Source organism: Microcaecilia unicolor, chromosome 5 (assembly GCF_901765095.1).
Source record: "Microcaecilia unicolor chromosome 5, aMicUni1.1, whole genome shotgun sequence".
In the NCBI taxonomy this organism is placed as follows: Eukaryota; Metazoa; Chordata; class Amphibia; order Gymnophiona; family Siphonopidae; genus Microcaecilia; species Microcaecilia unicolor.
This window is the reverse complement of record NC_044035.1, coordinates 166,983,178-167,004,044: the sequence shown is the minus strand read 5'-3', so window position 1 is coordinate 167,004,044 and position 20,867 is coordinate 166,983,178. Positions and strand designations below refer to the sequence as shown.

Here is a 20,867-nt window from a genome sequence, read left to right as displayed (position 1 = left end):
GATCATGCAACATATGGTATTGAGCCAAATTGATTACTGCAGTATTTTTCTTTTAGGATTACCTTAGACAATTATGCTGAATCCAAATTATACAGAATGCAGCTGTGAAAATCATTCTGGAAGGAAATTATAAAGTTCATGCTACCCCATGCTCATTGAATTGCATTGGCTGCCGGGAAAGTCTAGGATACATTTTAAATTACTGTTCATTTTAAAGATTTTATCTGGTCTAGCTCCCGAATATTTTAAAGATATAATTTCTGTTTATTCCCCTTCTAGGATGTTGTACTCTGTTCAGGAAGTAAAATTATGCATTCCAGCGATATCAATTACCAAACGGAGAACCAACTGGTAGGGGCCCAGCTTTGTGGAATGATTTGGCGTGTAGTACCCACAATACCACTTGTTGTTATACTTTAAGGAGAATTGTTAAAGGCTCTCTTTTTACCTTATATTTGACAGCTATATAGACTCAGTATGAATTATGATAGCCATAATGGAAATATATTGTTATAAGAGGGATTATCTCTTTTGTCTGTATTTTGATTGTGATCCGCTTTAAGTCACCTCGGTAAAGCAGAATAAAAATGTGGACCTAGAGAACACTAACGAGCTGTGCCATGTAAGCACCTGTGCATTAGAACTCAGCCAGTATTTGATAGCAAAGCAGTGGAGAGTGACATATCCAAAAACATCCAGCCTCTAAATAATCCAAAGAATGTAAAAGAATAGTTTAAAAAGGACAAAACATGTGCCCTAGAAATAAGGAATAGTATAACTATATACAAACAATTATGGTGAACAGAGAATAAGGGTGGGTTATGGACTGATCCTTTGGGACTAAAGAAAAGATTATCATCAGGAAATAACTAATTTTTTCTTCCACTACATCACCAAAGTATCAATCCAGATTAATGAGATGCAGAAAAGCAATTCTCAATTAGGGAGGGAATGTAATACCCCTATAGAAAGGTCTTTAGCTCCAAAAGGGGCATCTGATCTAGACGCCACATCTAAGTGATAATGCTTGTCAAAGGAATGAGCGAAAGACCACATAGTGGAGCTACAAATTTCTTCCAATGAGATAGCACGAGATTCCGCCAAAGAAGTAGACAAAGCTCTCGTGGAATGAGCTTTAATGTCTAATGGAGAAGCTTTGCCTGCCAGCAAGCCAAAGCAGTAGCTTCTTTCAACTATCTAGCTACTATAAGCTCTTGATGCAGACATATCTTTATGTAGACTTGAAATGAGAACAAAGAGATGATCATATCGATAGATCCAAGACAATACACGAGTACTCTCTTAACGTCCAAAAGAGAGAAGAGAAGAGAGGGTAAATCAGGCAAATAGCAGGAAAGTTAACTGGGAAATGACCAATTAAAAAGCTTCTCAATTCCTGGCTTTTCAAAGGCAGGGTAAGAGGGTTCCAATTTAATGTAATGGGCACTGCATTCCAATGTTTGGGGCCAGCATATGCAAAAGTACTAGCACGGGTACTATCAAGGTGCATAACATTAGGGTATGGAAGGATCGAAGGGAGCAGGAAGGAGAGTAGGGAATACACAACTTGGAATATAATCAAGGGCTGCTCGCAGAAGATTCATGTAGACCAGTAGGAGCAATTTGTAAACGACACAGTAAGTGACAGGAAGCCAGTGCTCTTGCTTGAGGTCTAAAGCTTCTTTATAATGCTCGAAAAGTTGATCATGTAACAGCTGTAGACTGTACAAGTTGTAAGCATTTCAGGAGAGGATAAAGGCAAGCCAGAGAACAAAACTAGGTGTGTAATGACTAAAGAGAGAAGAGTGCGTACACACGAAGGTAGCGAGGTAGAGTTTTACTAAACAAATCTGCTGTATTGCAAAGAAGGGGAGGATTGAATAACCTTACCGATGTGATGCTTAGATTAGATTAGGATCAAAAAGAACTCCTAGAGTACACAGTTTTTCAATGAAGAATATGGTTTGACCTTGAAGGGATAGAGGAGATGGAGTAGTAGAATAAGGTTTCAGAAAGTGCATAACTACTGTTTTGAAAACATTAAGAGCAAGCCGGTGACCTCTTAGCCACATGGCAACCTGTTCAAGACAGAAGTTTAAAGTAGAAGAATAGTTGGAATCTGTCTTATAGGAATAAACACTTTGGATGTCATCCGTGTAACAATTTGGACTGTAGCCCACAGACTGGATAAGTAAGATTAAAGGAGAGAGAAAAAGGTTAGAGAAAAAGGTTGAAGAATAGAGGTGCAAGAATGGATCCCTGAGGGATCCCCAGAGTGCAGGGGTACTTATTAGAAGACAGAGGTCCAGACACCAAGTAATAAGAACATACGTGGAGATACGAGGTGAACCAGAATAGGACTGATCCGGAGATGCCCATAGAGGATAGCCGCTGCAATAGGAGATCATGGTCTACCATATCAAAGGCTGATGAGAGATCTAGATGATTTCTGTCCAAGGAAGTACGAAGCTTGTTATATAGCGCTGTGAGAAGAGTTGCTGTGCTATGGGCTGCTCAAAACCCTGCTTGCCTATGATGCAGTGCGAAGGCTTTTATCACAGAAAAAAAAAAGTCAGTTGTTTTAAGACAACTTTCTTAAGTAGTTTGGAGAACAATGGCAAGTTGGAGATGGGATGGTAATTATGCGGGGAGAAAGAGTCTAGGATAAGATTGTTTAAGAATAGGAGTAATGATGACTGAATTCCAATCTTGTGGGGCACTGCCAGACTCTAACTCTGTGTAATGTAAGAATGCAGAAAGGAGAGCAGAGTCAAAAAGAATTGCTTAACTAAGTTAGATGGCCGAGGATCTATAGCAGATGATGTTAAGTGAACAGAGGGCCATAAGTCTAGTAAATCCTGTAATGCTGGACTAAACGTTGTCCAAGAAGCTGAAAGCATTGAGGTAAGTTCTAAGAAAGCTATTATTGCAGATGAAGAATTCCAGCTAGATCTAGACAGAATGTGCTCCTGTTATGCTTCCTGAACCAAAGTCCCTCATACAAACTCCAACACATATTTATAAAAGGGAAATATAGTATAACTAGCATAGAGACTTAAAAATAACTAGAAATAAGTTAGTTGAAAAGAATAAGTATCATGCACACACTTGTTTATCATCACAATCTGTCTCCCTCTCATTTCCACATACACTCACCTTCTCTCACATGTTCTCCATTTTACAAGTCACTCAGAGTGTCACTGTCTCTTACTAGCTCACTCACACATAATAATTGATGACAGATAAAGATCGGTGTGGTCCATCTAGTCTGACCAGAAAGACGACTAGGGTTGTATATGTCGCTCCATACTAGGTTGGCTAGCAAGAAAAAAAAAAAAAAAAGTTGTTGAATGCTTTATACATACACCCGACATAGCCGTGTTTCACCAAAGGGGCTGCTTCAGGGGCAAATGGATACCAGCAGGTGTCCAAACTTCACCAAACTGGTGAAAACCGTATCTCTAACCTGGGTTTTTATGTAGTGTAAAAAGTCATTGCTTTTAGTGAAATGCTCTATTTTGATACCATCCTCTTGCTATATAAGGATCCTGTGCGTTTTATTCCACATCTGAAGGGCATTCCAAGCATCCATCACCCTTTCAGTAATAAAGTAGTATTTCCTAATGCTGCTTTTAGAAGTTTACCTCCTTGCAGCTCCACTTCATGTCTTGTTTGTTCATCAATGCCTTTCATATATTTAAACATCTCTATCACTTCCTCTGTCCCTTCTCTTCCTCAGGGTACACATATTCAAATCTCTTCGCACACATCTTTGGATGAATCACTTGGTCACTTTCCTCTGAACTGTTTCAAGCCTTTTCATATCCTTAGCAAGATACATGCTCAAAACCAAACATAGTACTCCAAATGCAATCTCACCAATGACTTGTATGGGACATTTATGTTCTCTTCCTTCCTGCTGGTTATGCCCCCCTCTATGCAGCCAAGCATCCTTAAAGCCTTGGAACCTACCTTATCATACCTTTTCACCACCTTGAGATCCTCAAACACTACCACTCTTAGGTCTCTCTCTCCTGCTCTTTGCACATCAGCTTCTTGCCACCTATCATATATTGCTTTTTTGGATTTATGCACCCCATAAAAAGTGTCACGTTACACTTCTTCTCATCATATCTCAAATGTAAAGTATTAATCCATTCTTCTAATTTATCTAGATCACTTCAAATGTGCATGTCCTCTGGGGTGTTAACTCTGTCGCAAATTTTCATGTCATCTTCTAAAATGACAAAACTTTTACTTCTAACCCTACAGGAATATTGCACGCAAACATACTGAACAAATTGGCTCCAGGACTAATCCCAGAGTTATTCCACTACTCACCCTTCATTCCTCTGAGTGAAGGCCAATTACCACCATCCTCTGTCATCAGTCAGTCAGTCAACCAATATCTGATCCAGTTTACCACCTTTGGCACTATCCTCAGACTGTCCAGTTCATTCATGAGCCTCCCAAGAGGAACAGTATCAAAGGCTTTGCTGAAACCTAAGACACCCAGCTTATGCCCTTCATCTAGTTCTTTAATCAAGCAGTCAAATAAATCAAATTTATTTGGAAGGATCTGCCTTTGGTAAAGCCATGGTGCTTCAGATCTTGCAAATCATTGGACTGTATAAAAGTTCACTATCCTTTCCTTCAGCAGGTCTCCATTATTTTCCCCCCACTACTGAGACAAGGCTTAATGATCTGCAGTTTAACAAATCATCTTGTTTCCACTTTTGTGAAGAGGGACATTGGTTCTTCTCCAGTCCAGTGGACCACCTCCTTTTTCCAAGGATCTATTAAACAAATACACCTAGAGACTGGGTTAGCTGACTAATGCCAAAGCCAAAACACCCCCCATAGCCACATTCCTGTCCAACACGAGCAAACACTGGAGTGGCTTCAGAAGCATGTGGGATCATGTGCAAAAACTCACCATGTGGCCTCAGTTGCATAAGTCAGTAAGGGATGGAAAGGGGGGTTATGTGCAAAACAGTTCAATGGTAGACTGGCACCGACACTAAAAGCCACATGAAATAAATTTCTCTACAATGCAGTACAGTTTATTGAACAATCAAGATTATAAAACCAGGAAACACAGTAATCTTTTTGATTCATTTGTTACCGTTAATTTGGAGCTTTGACATGGCCGACATGTAGATAAGATCATAAAGGGCATTGGCCAAGAATGTGGACCCTGACTTCTGCTGCGCCACCTTTGACCCCTCTAGGAGCTGCTGGATCTATCCACAAGGACATGGAGGTTTTAAAAGGCATGCTTTAACAGTGCCTTTTTCTTATACTTTAAATACTGAAATACTGTACCACTTTCCACCAGCATCATGTGTCAAGTCACTCCCATGACCAATGCCTTCACCTAGGGACCAGCAACAGAGACTTCCTGTCCTCCTTGGAAAAGAGATAAAGCAGACCCATCATCTTGATGCCCCTGAGGCCTTCCTCTGGCATCATCCACTTATTCATTCTTCACAGGGTGATTTGGACATGCTTCTTTCTGCCCGAGGGCTTCTACAGCCTTCTAGTATCAGATCTCTTCTCAACTTCTTCAGACCCCTCCAAAATCTAGAATGCCTTCATTACACTGAACATTGAGGCAAATAATTCCTTTTTCTCGAAGAGAGGAACCACACCAGATTTGTCCAGTCTTTAAAAGGATTCCAGGCTTGTTCCCTTCAGGACTCCCTTTGTTTTTTAGTTTAAAGGTGAAAAGGAGGTATGGAAATGCACAAGAGATTCTGAAGGATGCTTTTAAATCTAAGGAGGGGAGGAGACTGTTTTACTAGTGTCCATACATAAAGGAGAACAGCCTAAGCACAGTGTAAGAGACAGCAGGCGATAGAAGACAGGCGTACAAAGGTAGGTAACGTAAAAGCACCCCCACACACCTGTGTATTTCTCAGACAGCTCCTGATAGAATGTACAGAAATGGCAATATTTGTAGTACGTTTGACTAAAGTGAATACCACAGCTCTGTTACAATGCCTTAGGTTCCCCTACATTAGTGCTTTTCTGAATTCCATTGGTCAGCACTTAAAACAACAAGTTTTAAAAACAGGCAAGAGGGAAATGAATGGCGACTTTAATAGGAGCCAGAATGAATGTAATGAAATTACTCCTAGGAATCTACTCAACATTGGTCCAAAATACTGTCAGCCACACCTCTCGATGATTATAACACCATCCCAATACTACGCAGCCGATTCAGAATTATCAGACACACCAACCTCAACCAAACCAGCAACAGAACTTACAATAGTAAAACATTATCCCACAAACAAACTGCGCCACCGGTACCGTCGAGCGAGGCGCTGGCTGGCCCATTGTCCGGGGTGAGGTCTCCGACATCGGTGCCGCTTGCGGTACCGACTGCGGCAGCCTCCCAGGAAGGCTCCCCGACTACGTCGGCGGAGGGAGCTTCGCCGGTGCGGGCGAGGGAGTCTACCTCTCGACGCTCCCGCCGTGGCCGTGGTTCCACGGAGTCGAGCCGGGCACGGTTGCAGACACAGGTCCGTGAACTTGTGTCTGACACCGATGGTGAGGCCTCGTGGGAAGAGGAAGAAGACATCAGATATTTCTCTGACGAGGAGTCTGAGGGTCTTCCTTCCGATCCCAATCCCTCTCCTGAAAGACAGCTTTCTCCTCCTGAGAGCCTGTCTTTCGCTTCCTTTGTCCGGGAGATGTCTACGGCCATCCCCTTCCCGGTGGTTGTGGAGGACGAGCCCAGAGCTGAAATGTTTGAGCTCCTGGACTATCCTTCTCCACCTAAGGAAGCGTCCACAGTACCCATGCATCATGTCCTCAAAAAGACATTGCTGGCGAACTGGACCAAGCCTCTAAGTAATCCCCACATTCCCAAGAAGATCGAGTCCCAGTACCGGATCCATGGGGACCCAGAGCTGATGCGCACTCAGTTGCCTCATGACTCTGGAGTTGTGAATTTGGCCCTAAAGAAGGCCAAGAGTTCTAGAGAACATGCTTCGGCGCCCCCGGGCAAGGACTCTAGAACCTTGGACTCCTTTGGGAGGAAGGCCTACCATTCTTCTATGCTCGTGGCCAAAATTCAGTCCTACCAGCTCTACACGAGCATACACATGCGGAACAATGTGCGGCAGTTGGCGGGCTTGGTGGACAAGCTCCCCCCTGAGCAAGCCAGGCCTTTTCAGGAGGTGGTCAAGCAGCTGAAGGCGTGCAGAAAATTCCTGGCCAGAGGGGTGTATGACACCTTTGATGTTGCGTCCAGGGCCGCTGCTCAAGGTGTGGTGATGCGCAGACTATCATGGCTGCGTGCCTCCGACCTGGAGAATAGAATCCAGCAGCGGATTGCGGACTCGCCTTGCCGTGCGGATAATATTTTTGGAGAAAAAGTCGAACAGGTGGTAGAGCAGCTCCACCAGCGGGACACCGCATTCGACAAGTTCTCCCGCCGGCAGCCTTCAGCCTCTACCTCTACAGGTAGAAGATTTTTCGGGGGAAGAAAGACTGTTCCTTACTCTTCTGGCAAGCGTAGGTACAATCCTCCTTCTCGACAGCCTGTGGCACAGGCTAAGCCCCAGCACACTCGCTCTCGTCAGCAGCGTGCGACTCAGCAAGGCCCCGCGGCTCCCCAGCAAAAGCAAGGGGCGAGCTTTTGACTGGCTCCAGCAGAGCATAGCCGACATCCAAGTGTCAGTGCCGGGCGACCTGCCAGTCGGAGGGAGGTTGAAAGCTTTTCACCTAAGGTGGCCTCTCATAACCTCCGATCAGTGGGTTCTCCAAATAGTCCGGCAAGGATACACTCTCAATTTGGCCTCAAAACCTCCAAATTGTCCTCCGGGAGCTCAGTCTTACAGCTTCCAGCACAAGCAGGTACTTGCAGAGAAACTCTCCGCCCTTCTCAGCGCCAATGCGGTCGAGCCCGTGCCATCCGGGTAAGAAGGGCTGGGATTCTATTCCAGGTACTTCCTTGTGGAAAAGAAAACAGGGGGGATGCGTCCCATCCTAGACCTAAGGGCCCTGAACAAATATCTGGTCAAAGAAAAGTTCAGGATGCTTTCCCTGGGCACCCCTCTCCCCATGATTCAGAAAAACGATTGGCTATGCTCTCTGGACTTGAAGGACGCCTACACGCACATCCCGATACTGCCAGCTCACAGACAGTATCTGCGATTTCGGCTGGGCACACGTCACTTCCAGTACTGTGTGCTACCCTTTGGGCTCGCCTCTGCGCCCAGAGTGTTCACCAAGTGCTTGGCTGTAGTAGCAGTGGCACTTCGCAGACTGGGGGTACACGTGTTCCCGTATCTCGACGATTGGCTGGTGAAGAACACATCCGAGGCAGGAGCCCTGCAGTCCATGCAGATGACTATTCGCCTCCTGGAGCTACTAGGGTTTGTGATAAATTATCCAAAGTCCCATCTTCTCCCAGTGCAGAAACTCGAATTCATAGGAGCTCTGCTGGATTCTCGGACGGCTCGCGCCTATCTCCCAGAGGCGACAGCCAACAACTTGTTGTCCCTCATCTCGCGGGTGCGAGCGTCCCAGCAGATCACAGCTCAGCAGATGTTGAGGTTGCTGGGCCACATGGCCTCCACAGTTCATGTGACTCCCATGGCTCGCCTTCACATGAGATCTGCTCAATGGACCCTAGCTTCCCAGTGGTTTCAGGTTGCTGGGGATCTAGAAGACGTGATCCACCTGTCCACGAGTTTTCTCGAATCCCTGTATTGGTGGACAATTTGGTCCAATTTGACTCTGGGACGTCCTTTCCAAATTCCTCAGCCACAAAAAGTGCTGACCACGGATGCGTCTCTCCAAGGAAGCTGGTCCCTCCAGGAACGCGATCTGCAGATCAATCTTCTGGAGTTACGAGCGATCTGGAACGCTCTGAAGGCTTTCAGAGATCGGCTGTCCCACCAAATTATCCAAATTCAGACAGACAACCAGGTTGCCATGTACTACGTCAACAAGCAGGGGGGCACCGGATCTCGCCCCCTGTGTCAGGAAGCCGTCAGCATGTGGCTCTGGGCTCGCCGTCACGGCATGGTGCTCCAAGCCACATATCTGGCAGGCGTAAACAACAGTCTGGCCGACAGGTTGAGCAGGATTATGCAACCTCACGAGTGGTCGCTCAATTCCAGTGTAGTGCGACAGATCTTCCAGGTGTGGGGCACCCCCTTGGTAGACCTCTTCGCATCTCGAGCCAACCACAAAGTCCCTCAGTTCTGTTCCAGGCTTCAGGCCCACGGCAGACTGGCATCGGATGCCTTCCTCCTGGACTGGGGGGAGGGTCTGCTGTATGCTTATCCTCCCATACCTCTGGTGGGGAAGACTTTGTTGAAACTCAAGCAAGACCGAGGCACCATGATTCTGATTGCTCCTTTTTGGCCGCGTCAGATCTGGTTCCCTCTTCTTCTGGAGTTGTCCTCCGAAGAACCGTGGAGATTGGAGTGTTTTCCGACCCTCATCACGCAGGACGAAGGGGCGCTTCTGCATCCCAACCTCCGGTCCCTGGCTCTCACGGCCTGGATGTTGAGAGCGTAGACTTTGCCTCTTTGGGTCTGTCAGAGGGTGTCTCCCGCATCTTGCTTGCTTCCAGGAAAGATTCCACTAAGAGGAGTTACTTCTTTCTATGGAGGAGGTTTGCCGTCTGGTGTGACAGCAAGGCCCTAGATCCTCGTTCTTGTCCTACACAGACCCTGCTTGAATACCTTCTGCACTTGTCTGAGTCTGGTCTCAAGACCAACTCTGTAAGGGTTCACCTTAGTGCAATCAGTGCATACCATTACCGTGTGGAAGGTAAGCCGATCTCAGGACAGCCTTTAGTTGTTCGCTTCATGAGAGGTTTGCTTTTGTCAAAGCCCCCTGTCAAGCCTCCTACAGTGTCATGGGATCTCAATGTCGTTCTCACCCAGCTGATGAAACCTCCTTTTGAGCCACTGGATTCCTGCCATCTGAAGTACTTGACCTGGAAGGTCATTTTCTTGGTGGCAGTTACTTCAGCCCGTAGAGTCAGTGAGCTTCAGGCCCTGGTAGCCCAGGCCCCTTACACCAAATTTCATCATAACAGAGTAGTCCTCCGCACTCACCCTAAGTTCTTGCCAAAGGTTGTGTCGGAGTTCCATCTGAACCAGTCAATTGTCTTGCCAACATTCTTTCCCCGTCCTCATTCCTGCCCTGCTGAACGTCAGATGCACACATTGGACTGCAAGAGAGCATTGGCCTTCTATCTGGAGCGGACACAGCCCAACAGACAGCCCGCCCAATTGTTTGTTTCTTTTGATCCCAACAGGAGGGGAGTGGCTGTGGGGAAACGCACCATATCCAATTGGCTAGCAGATTGCATTTCCTTCACTTACGCCCAGGCTGGGCTGGCTCTTGAGGGTCATGTCACGGCTCATAATGTTAGAGCCATGGCAGCGTCGGTGGCCCACTTGAAGTCAGCCACTATTGAAGAGATTTGCAAAGCTGCGACGTGGTCATCTGTCCACACATTCACATCTCATTACTGCCTGCAGCAGGATACCCGACGCGACAGTCGGTTCGGGCAGTCAGTGCTTCAGAATCTGTTCGGGGTTTAGAATCCAACTCCACCCCCCTAGGCCCATGTTTGTTCTGTTCCAGGCTGCACTCTCAGTTAGTTGGTAAATTTTTTAGGTCAATCTCAGTTATGTCCTCGCCGTTGCGAGGCCCAATTGACCATGGTTGTTGTTTTGAGTGAGCCTGGGGGCTAGGGATACCCCATCAGTGAGAACAAGCAGCCTGCTTGTCCTCGGAGAAAGCGAATGCTACATACCTGTAGAAGGTATTCTCCGAGGACAGCAGGCTGATTGTTCTCACAAACCCGCCCGCCTCCCCTCTGGAGTTGTGTCTTCCCTTCTCTTTGTCTTGCTACATATGAGACTGGCCGGCACGAGCCGGTTCGGGCGGGAAGACGGCCGCGCATGCGTGGTGCGCATCGGCGCACGAGGACTAGCAAAGGACTTTGCTAGAAAGTGTTCCGATTGGAGGGGCTGCCGTGGACGTCACCCATCAGTGAGAACAATCAGCCTGCTGTCCTCGGAGAATACCTTCTACAGGTATGTAGCATTCGCTTTACGTACTTTACTTATGTTGTGTTGCAGAGATCGGCATTTAAGTTGGATCTGCGGGGTACGCCTTTTTAAACAGGTTAGTCTTTAGTGATTTCCGGAAGTTTAGGTGGTTGTACGTTGTTTTCAAGGTTTTTTGTAATACGTTCCACAGTTGTGTGCTTATTTAGGAAAAATTGGATGCATAAGTTTATTTCTATTTAAGTCCTTTGAAGCTTGGGTAGTGCAGATTTAGATAGGCTCGTGTTGATTTGGATGTGTTTCTGGTTGGTATGTCAATGAGGTCTGTCATGTATCTCGGGGCTTCACCGTAGATAATTTTGTGAACCAGGGTGCAGATTTTGAAGGCAATGCGTTCTTTGATTGGGAGCCAGTGTAGTTTTTCACCGAGGGGTTTTGCGCTTTCAAATTGCGTTTTTCCAAATATAAGCCTAGCTGCTGTATTTTGGGCGGTCTGAACTTATACAAGCTACTGGATAAATTACTAGACACAAAACCAGTGTCCTCAACAAAATCAGGAATCCCAACAGCAGGCGATCTTGCTAACTACTTCAAAGGCAAAACTGTTGATCTACGCAAAAATATGTCACAGGACTACACCAACCTTGATACCTTCCTTAATGAGCTAGACCCATGCTCAGAAGAATACCTAGCCGACCAAACTTGGACTAATTTCGCCCAGATCACACAAGAAACAATAGCACTAGCAACCAATAAGATCTCTACAGCCTACTGTCAATTGAACACCTGGCCCAACTATCTAATGACCCCCCCCCCCCCCCCGATTCATAACTGAACTTACCTCCCACCTCAACTTCTTGTTCCAACATGGCATATTCCCCAAAGAACAAGGTAATATATTACTCACACCATTAACAAAAGACACCAAAAAGAAAACTAACAATATTACCAACTACCCGTGGCATCCATCCCACTTACAACCAAACTGATGGAAAGCATTGTAGCTAAACAACTTACTGAATACATCGATAATTTCTCAATCCTTCATGAATCACAGTCGGGCTTCAGATCTCTCCACAGTACGGAAACTGTCCTGGTAACTCTCCTAGCCAAGTTCTGCCGTATATGCGGGATGCAAAGAACAGATCTTAAGGAAATTCCAGACCGCTCAGAACACATCAGCTAGACTCATTTTCGGAAAGACAAGATTCGAAAGTGCTAAACCCCTACACAAAATACTGCACTGGCTACCAATCAAGAAACGAATAACCTTCAAACTTTGCACTCTGGTCCACAAAATAATCCATGGTCTGGCCCTAACCTACATGACCGAACTTATCAACTTACCAACTAGAAACATCATCGAATCATCAAGAACGTTTCTAAACCTGCATTACCCAAACTGTAAGGACTAAAATACAAATCAACATATGCATCCAGCTCTGTAACGCTTTACCTAGAAACATTAGAACTGTGAACACCCATCTAAAATTTTGAAAAGACCTCAAGACTCACCTCTTCCGGAAAGCCTACCCAGCAGACCCGAACTAATTCATGAACATCTTTCGAGCTAAGAAATGAACAATACCCCTTCCACATAATCCTATTACAGTGATGGGCAACCTTTTGAGCTTGGTGTGTCAAAATTCGCCAAAAAACCGAGCATAACTCGGGTGGTGTGTCACTTCGAGAAAAAAACCATAATTTCGCGATATTTATAGTTTAAATAACAAAAATGTATAATTGTAATATATAACTGTATTTAATAAACCAAAACCTAATTATTTAACTTACCTGCTTAGTGACTTCTTGGTTCATCTGTCAGTCAGGTTCTTTTGTTGGTCTTGATATTATTTAACTTGTGTGGGGTGCCGTGAACTAAGATAAGTGAGGGGGAGGGGGAATTCTTAACTAATCTGCCTATTAGTGACTTTTTTGTTGCTGAATTCATTGGCTAAATCTTCAATTGAAGGTTGGTATTTTGTACACTTCAAGCCCAAGCAAGTGCTACTAACTTCATCTTTCAATCTGTTTCTTTTGTTGGTTTGATATTATTTAACGCTGAGAATAAGGTTTCACAAAAGTACGTAGAGGGAAAAATTGTGAGTAAAGCCATTGCTATATTTTTCAGGGTGCTAAAAGTGTCTGGTAAACGGATCCAGGCACTCCAAATTTCCTGGTAACTCAGATATTCTTTTAATAATTGCATCTTTATTCTGCATATCGTGAAATAGAACTGGTGCACATCTTAGGAGAGTTTCTTTAATAAATCCTCCCTCACTGAGTGCTTTTCCATGCTGAGCTATGGAGTGAGCAATGCTCAAACTTGCAGATGTTAAATTTGTAGAACCTTTTACAAATGTAAGGATGGAATTAGATTGGCTCTTATAAAAGTGTAGCTGCCTGGAAATGTATTCCTTCCTTTCATCCTCACTTTTTTTTCAAGAGCTGGGAATGATTAGTTTCAAATGTCTATTTATATTCCACGTTCTGCTTACTACCGTTTCAGTACATAGAACGCAAAATGATCTGCCATTTTTTCTATAATTGCCATACATCTCAGTCCATGTCTCTTGAAAGGGTCGGCTACTGCTACTACCACTTCCTTTACTTAACCTTGGTTTGTTATTTTTTGGGTTCTCCATCAGGGGGGGCAGTGACAGAAGATAGAATTATAGATAGCCTGTTAGCCCTGCAGGCAATTAGGGTTAAACTAGCCTAACTGACCACCTTATGTAAATTAAGATGGCTGCCGCTATTTCTAATGGCGGGAAACGGCACCCATAGCACATGCCCTCGCCTCTCCCAGCCTCCCCCTCACCTATCTCAGTAATGATGGTCAATTAGAAATCCACGACACCCCAGAACAGTAGATTGGATGATGATTGCTGTGGTTGCTGATAATGGCGATCACAGGGCCCTCAGAGATGCGTCCCCCACGGCATTCTGCTGCTCTCTGCTCCACCGGCTGGAAGTGAGGTCAAACGGCCGTGCAGGAGCCGGGGCAGAGGGAGCAGCAGGGAGGGAACGAGCGGAGGACTCGGAGGGAGCCAATAGGAGCGCACACGGGTAAACATGCACCGGGGGGGGGGGGGGGGGGTGATTTCGCCGGGGGGGGGGGGGAGGTCACGCTGCACCTTGGGGGGGCATCGCAATCCGCCCGGATGTCAGCAAGGAACGCCGCTGCTTCTCTGTATGCGGCCACATGTCAGTACTGACACGCGTGTCATAGGTTCGCCATCAGGGTCCTATTATTTCAAACTGTACGAATTTTACCATTCCAGTTATAATTAAGTGTACTTCTAACCTTATCCTACTCTGTATTGCTCACTAGAAGCTGTAGTCCCATCCCCGGAGACTTATCAGCCTCACTGGGATTACTTCTCTCTATATGCTATTATATATTCGTCCCAGAGTTATATTCTCTTTTCCGGAACATTATCAGCTTCCTTGAACCTACTGTTATTCTATTTTCCACTCTGTATATATTCCCGAGTTGGTCCTCTCCGGAACCTGTAAGCCACATTGAGCCTACTATGTGGGAAAATGTGGGATACAAATGTAATAAATAAATAAATAAAATAGTAATCAGGCCAGAAGACGAAGACATCTACATGTCACAAAGTCTTAAAGAAGGTTAAAAAAATTGAATGGGACATTATTTCAGCTCCTTTCCTGCTATCTTCCTTTGACCCAGTTGTGCAGAATCTAAGACAGAGAGAGAGAGGGGGGAAAAAAAGTTACCTTTTTGACTCAGAAAACAGCTCAAAAGAAGAGAGTACCCAAATGTCACAATCTGAGGACAAAAATGGCTGTGCACAGACACACAGAAAAGCCCAGAAGTGCCCACACATGGACCAACAGAAGAACGTTTTGCTACCTAGACAGAATAATCTATGCTGTTTTGTGGAGGTAAAATTCAACAGCAGCGGTCAGGATTTTAATTTAAACACCAGCTGCAGCATTTAAATTAATGTGTATATTCTGCGGAACTAAATATGTATTGGTCGCTGACAACCACCACTATTTGTTTAGTTTAGGCTTACTTGCTAGTCAGCAGAATTAGGTCCAATGTTTCACACCTGAAAATACCCTCTGTAAAACACTGTAGCCATGCACAAAACTCTGCATTAACAACTATGTACACCAAAAGAGAATGTGAAAAGTAGAGAATTTGTAGAATCCCTAAGAGCAGGTCCTGGACTGGCATGGCAGGTCTCAAGGAAAGGAAACCAACAGGTATGACTAAATTTCACCTTCCTATTGTTCCTACCATACCAGTCCAAACAGGTAGGATATACCCAAGAAGACTCTCACTGGGAGAGGGACAACAAGGCACCTGAATCATTTGCCTCTCAAAATCACCTCTGGCCCTCACATCCAACTTATGTTGTTTCATCAAAGAATGATGTGGCAGCCAAGTCACTGTGCTGGAAATGTCCTCTGTTGACACTGCCCAAGCCTCCGCCCATGTCGTCAACTGAGCATGGGTAACATGAGTTTCTTTGATTCAACACGCTATGGACACTTTTGAAGGTGCTTGCCCCTTGTATGACCCTTGAAATAACAAAAACCACCAATCCAAGAAATGGAAAGAACTGGTCTCCTGCAAGTAGCACTCTTCTGATGTTCAAGTTGTAAAGCTTCTCAGCATGCTCTGAACTTCCATGCTCTGAAAGGGAAGGCAAGTTTACTACTTGATTTAACTCAGAATGGAGACACCACCTTGGGAAGAAATGAGGAAACTGTATGAATAGACAGTGACTCCTCCGAGAAGGAGAGATACAGATCCCTGCAGAATAAAGCCTGCACTTTAGAAACTCATCAAGCCAAGATTAAGGGTGGCCATCCCTACAGGCTCAAAAGGCAGAACTGACAAGACATTCAGGACCAAATGAGATCTCACAGATGGAGAACTGGTCTTACTGGAGGGTTCAGCTATTTAACATCATGCAGGAAGCACCACATCTCATTTGCTGCCAATGAAAAGCCAAGGACTTCACCTCTATATCCACCTGAACCTTCAAAGAGGTTAAGGGCCAAACCCTGCTGAAACCCTCTTTGAAGGAACTCAAAGAACATAAGACAGCTGAACCCACCGCAGAGAATGGAGGGCTCCTCTCACCAGAACTTGAACATGACAAACTGAATACAGGCCAGTGATGTGGAACTTTTCCGGGCTTTGAGGAGGATAGAGATGACAGAGGTGGAGAACTCCCCACCTCACTAGATGTTTTCTTTTCAAGGGCCAAACCATAAGTCACTGCCCCCATCTCAGAAGTCCTCTCCCCTTCAGGGGGAGGCATCAGAGGCTCCACCAGCAAGAAAAGTCTGTATACCACGAGAAGTGAGGACAGTTTGGCACAAGTAACAGCACTAAAAATGAATGCCATGCTATCTTCCAAAGAAGCCACAAAGGAAAGATTAACAGAGGTTCCAACCTGGGGCAAGGTTGAACCAGTGCACTGGATGCATGCAGAACCAGACACCCTCCTGCAGCTGAACAACTGTAGACTCTCAGGGGAAGGGGAGGATGATCCATTTGGAGATTAGCTCCAACTCCAGTGCACCACCACACTTCTACTTCCCTCGACTGTTGATGTCAGACAGCACCACTGCTGTGGCTTACATCACCTGGACTACCTTCCCCCGATCAGAAGGAATTCCACCAGTGCTAGCTAGATAGCTCTCACTTCCTGCGAACTCAGGGCCAGGACAACTCCTGTCGAAATCAGTGTCCCTGCGTCACCACCAACCAATTGAGAGGGATCCAGGGGGACTCCCTTGAACAAGTAATGAGGGAGTCCCATCAATTCAGATACTGGAAGAGGCAGAATCTGGACTGGCAGAGGAAGGCACAACCTGGGAGATGAGCCTTATTAACAAGCGTCAATGAGCCTGGTCAGCTCTTCCTGGTGGAATTGTCTTCTCCTTCCCTCAGAAGGAGGTCCCCGTGCTCAAAGTCTTCTCCACCACCTCCCAGCCATCAGGTCCCTAAGCCTCCAGAGATGGGAGGGACAGTGGCAAAATGGCACCATTCCCAATCTGATGCTGGGAACTCCCAGCTGTTGTATACCAAACTGCAATGGTTCATTGCAACCAGTACAAAGAAGCTGGGAAGCTGTGTCAAGCTATCAGCTTCTACATGATTACAGCGTGCCTGGATTCCCCCACCCCCCCTGTCCCACAGCCCCTCCTGTTTCTCATGCTTATCACAGGGTGGACTCTGATTTTCCCTTCTAGTTTAATTTTTTTTAATAGGGAAATAAAGCAAACCATTACATGTTTGTTTTTCTTTCTTTTTCTTATTGGCTGCAGGGGAGACCAAGGGGGTGGGGGAAGGATCCTGCAGTAACTCAACCCAGATACCTCACCAAGCTAAAGTCTGTCCTGGGTCATCTAGGGTAAAGTCCATAGACTTGAGTCCCAGGGCAGAGCCCTTCGGCTCAAACCACAGGAGTGCAGCCGTTGTGTTGTACACAGGGAGATAGCCTGTGAACTTACTGCACCAGACAAGATAACCTTACCCTCTACTAGGAGTAAAGATATACCAGAGAGTATATACCAGTGTCGTCATTGGAAGACGTCAGTATCTCTACCTCCATCTGCTGGTAGAAATGAGACACAATCCACTTCAGACTGGTATGGCAAAGGACAATAAGGAAAGAACAATAAGGAAAGAAACTTATACATTCACTAACCACCGGTAAACATAACTGCAAAGCAGCTCAAAAAGCTTTCAAGGACTCTTTCCACATATACACTTCATTCTTTTAGCCACCTTCTCCCCTGCCTGCCTTCCAGTTTTTGTTGGCTTACTTCTAACCCAATGCTTTCTTCTCCAGCAAAGTACTTCAACCTTGCTTTAGCCTAAACTTGTCAGCCTCTTCATACTGTACCTTCTAACCACAGAATCCTCTATGTTACCTTACTGTATGAAACTAAAGAGGGACCATCCGTAGATTAAGCCCTACACATCTCACAAGAATTCACATTTCATTTTCACATTAAATGATGCAAGAAAAACTGGACTGATTTAAAAAAAAAAAAAAAAGTATAGCTAAAGTTCCCAAGAGATCTCCTCCTACTACACCTAATTATTACTAATGAAAAACATAATGGGAAGTTTACCATCAGGACAGTCCGTCAACTACAAATCTTTCACTACTTACCTGGACAGAAGATCTAACAATTCTTCTGGCATAAGCCTGTGTCTAGATTATGTAATCATATAGTAACAAAATTAATATACAGGTGGAATGCAACTTCAAAGTCACTATACCACAAGACAAGCAGTAAGTAATCCTCTGATCACTCACTCAGCTATGGTCCAATGCCTAAACCTCATACAGAGATCCAGCATTGCACGGATGAGTAGTGCCACCTTTACAAATTGATTTTATAATTAGGAGGGGCTGTGGGCCGGGTGAGGGGGGGGGGGGGGGAGTCCAGGCATGCTGTAATCATTGAATAATTGTTTTTAATGGTTTTCCCTTTTGAACACGAGCTCATTGTACCTTGGCTAAAGTGACCAATAATCACAAACAATTCAGGCTCCTTCAAACTGATTATGGGAACAGTGTGGGTAATGATTCCTGCCATGCTTCTAATTTGTCAGAAAAACTGGGGTCTGGGTCATTGACGTCTAGGAATGTAGAACTTGACAGCAAATGAAGAGTTCAACAGTATACTGGGCTGTAGGAAAAACATACATGTGATCCTACACAGAACCCCATTTATTTTTAATCAACCTCCTCCCTATAGTTTTCCTCCTTCCCCAACCTCTCTAGGGTCTTTGTTCATGGTCTTCCTCCTCAGGCAGCCCACACTTCACTTCTCCAGATGTAGCGTAGGAAAACTTCAGGGCCTAGTTCTGGAAGTAGCAGTAGTGAAGGCCGTGTGCGAAGGGAAGGCCATGAACAAATTAACAGCCACAGAACATTCCCCCCCCCCCCTATTCTTTGCACCTATCATCTGCAAAACAAACATCTAAAAATTTAATGCACATAAACTGTTTTCTGACCCAAAATATGCTCACAGGAATGTCTCTAACTTGGCCAGAAATATATATATTATAAAGTCCGTATTTACTGTAAGCATGGCAATTTTCAGACAGTCAGTTTAACCCATGTCTCCATCTTTAAAAATTGTCTGTATTAAACACTAGACGTAGCTCACAAAGGTTTCTGGTCTTCAACATGACAAATTTGGATGTTTGAAACCCATAATTCCAAGCAATTTGGGATTCTATGTTCTAGAATGTAATAGTTATTTCAGGAGAAGCAGAAACACCCTTTGACTGAAGAGCAGCTGAACCAAAAGTCCACCCCTGCTGCCAAGCTCCCTAATTCCTGATGCTGTGTCTAACTTGTGGCAGTTTTATCCCTGTGTATGTCCTTTGTTCCTTGCCTTCAAATAAGGTAAGCTATAAATACAGTAAATAAAGTAAATGCAATTTTTACTCCGGGAAAATACTGTGTTACTGCTCATGTGCAAGAATGTGAACAGAAATCCTTACTACATAAAATTCTGCACATTGACCAGGATCAGTTGCACAGTGGCAACTCATATTGTTGTTTTTCGCTTACCCTCTGTGGCACCCGCTGGCACATATACCTCTTTCCCATCTCTCTTCATCCCCTCCCCCAATTATCTCATCTTCCCAGTACTGCTGCTAATTAGCAGAAAAAGCGGAAGAAGAAGAAGAGTGGTTGCATCAGGCCATGTCTTCCTCCTCTGCTGTTCAGGACAGAGGGCAACCCAGGGATGTATGTGCATATGTACTGCGTGCGCATAGGGATATACCACAAGAGATGCAAGGTGAAAGGGTGGTGTGAGACCGGGGGGGGGGTGGGGGGGAACTGTGGGAAGCCTCTGCTTGTCTGGGCTTGGTAGCATGGAATGTTGCTACTAATTGGGTTTCTGCCAGGTACTGGTGTGACCTGGATTGGCTATGGACCATGGCTATTCATAATGTTCTAACAGTTATGAGTGGTGGTGTGTGGTGGGGGAGAAACATTTAGAGTGCACTGAGGTGGGTGTATGGAGGGAGAAGAGATCCTGGGATAGCTATAGGAAAATGTGTGCCTAGGGGAAGGAATTTGGAGAGTGAGGAGAAGAAAGAACTGGGGGGATTGGCTGGGGATGAGTTATCTACCCTGAAGAGGTGAGCACATGATAAAGGGGGACTGTGCCTTCCACTGGCAAGAGGAAGAAGGTAAAATTAGGGTCTTACCTGATATTTTCTTTCCTTTAGCAATAGGAACTGGTGGGTTGTGTCCATCTACCAGCAGGTGGAGATAGAGGATAACAGAACTCTTGGGAGTAAAGCAGACGGCCAGCCCCTCTATCAGTTAGTATATATCTTTACGAAAGCAGTAAGGAAGGAGACCAATCAACTCAATAACTTGAATGTAAAAAAAACCAGTTCTCACTAATAATAAAAAGAACCCTAGAAAACATGTAACTATGGAACCGATAGCTTCGGCAACAAAGGTCTGCGAAGTTTCTCCTTTTATTTGTTTTTCATATCTGACTGAATCTGCATTAGATGAAAAAAAGAAAAAAAAAAAAAAAAAAAGAGTAGAGCAGCGGAAAAAATACTCTGCTAACGGAGTGATCCTGGATTCATATGCTGTTGCTAAAGGAAAGAAAATTATCAGGTAAGACCTAATTTTACCTTCCTTGTCACAAACAGCAGATGAATCCAGGAACTGGTGGGATGTACCACAAGCCTACCCTAAGAAGGGCGGGAAGCCGACATCCCCCGCACCAAGACCTTGAGCCCCGAAATGCGCTCTTCCATGGAAGGTGACATCC

General features: G+C 45.1%; 1 protein-coding gene across 8 annotated transcripts in view; it reads right to left on the bottom strand.

Moving 5' to 3' along the window:
• Positions 1-20,867, bottom strand: part of KIFC3 (kinesin family member C3) — a 177,636-nt gene that overhangs the window by 110,912 nt on the left and 45,857 nt on the right. The window lies entirely within an intron of this gene.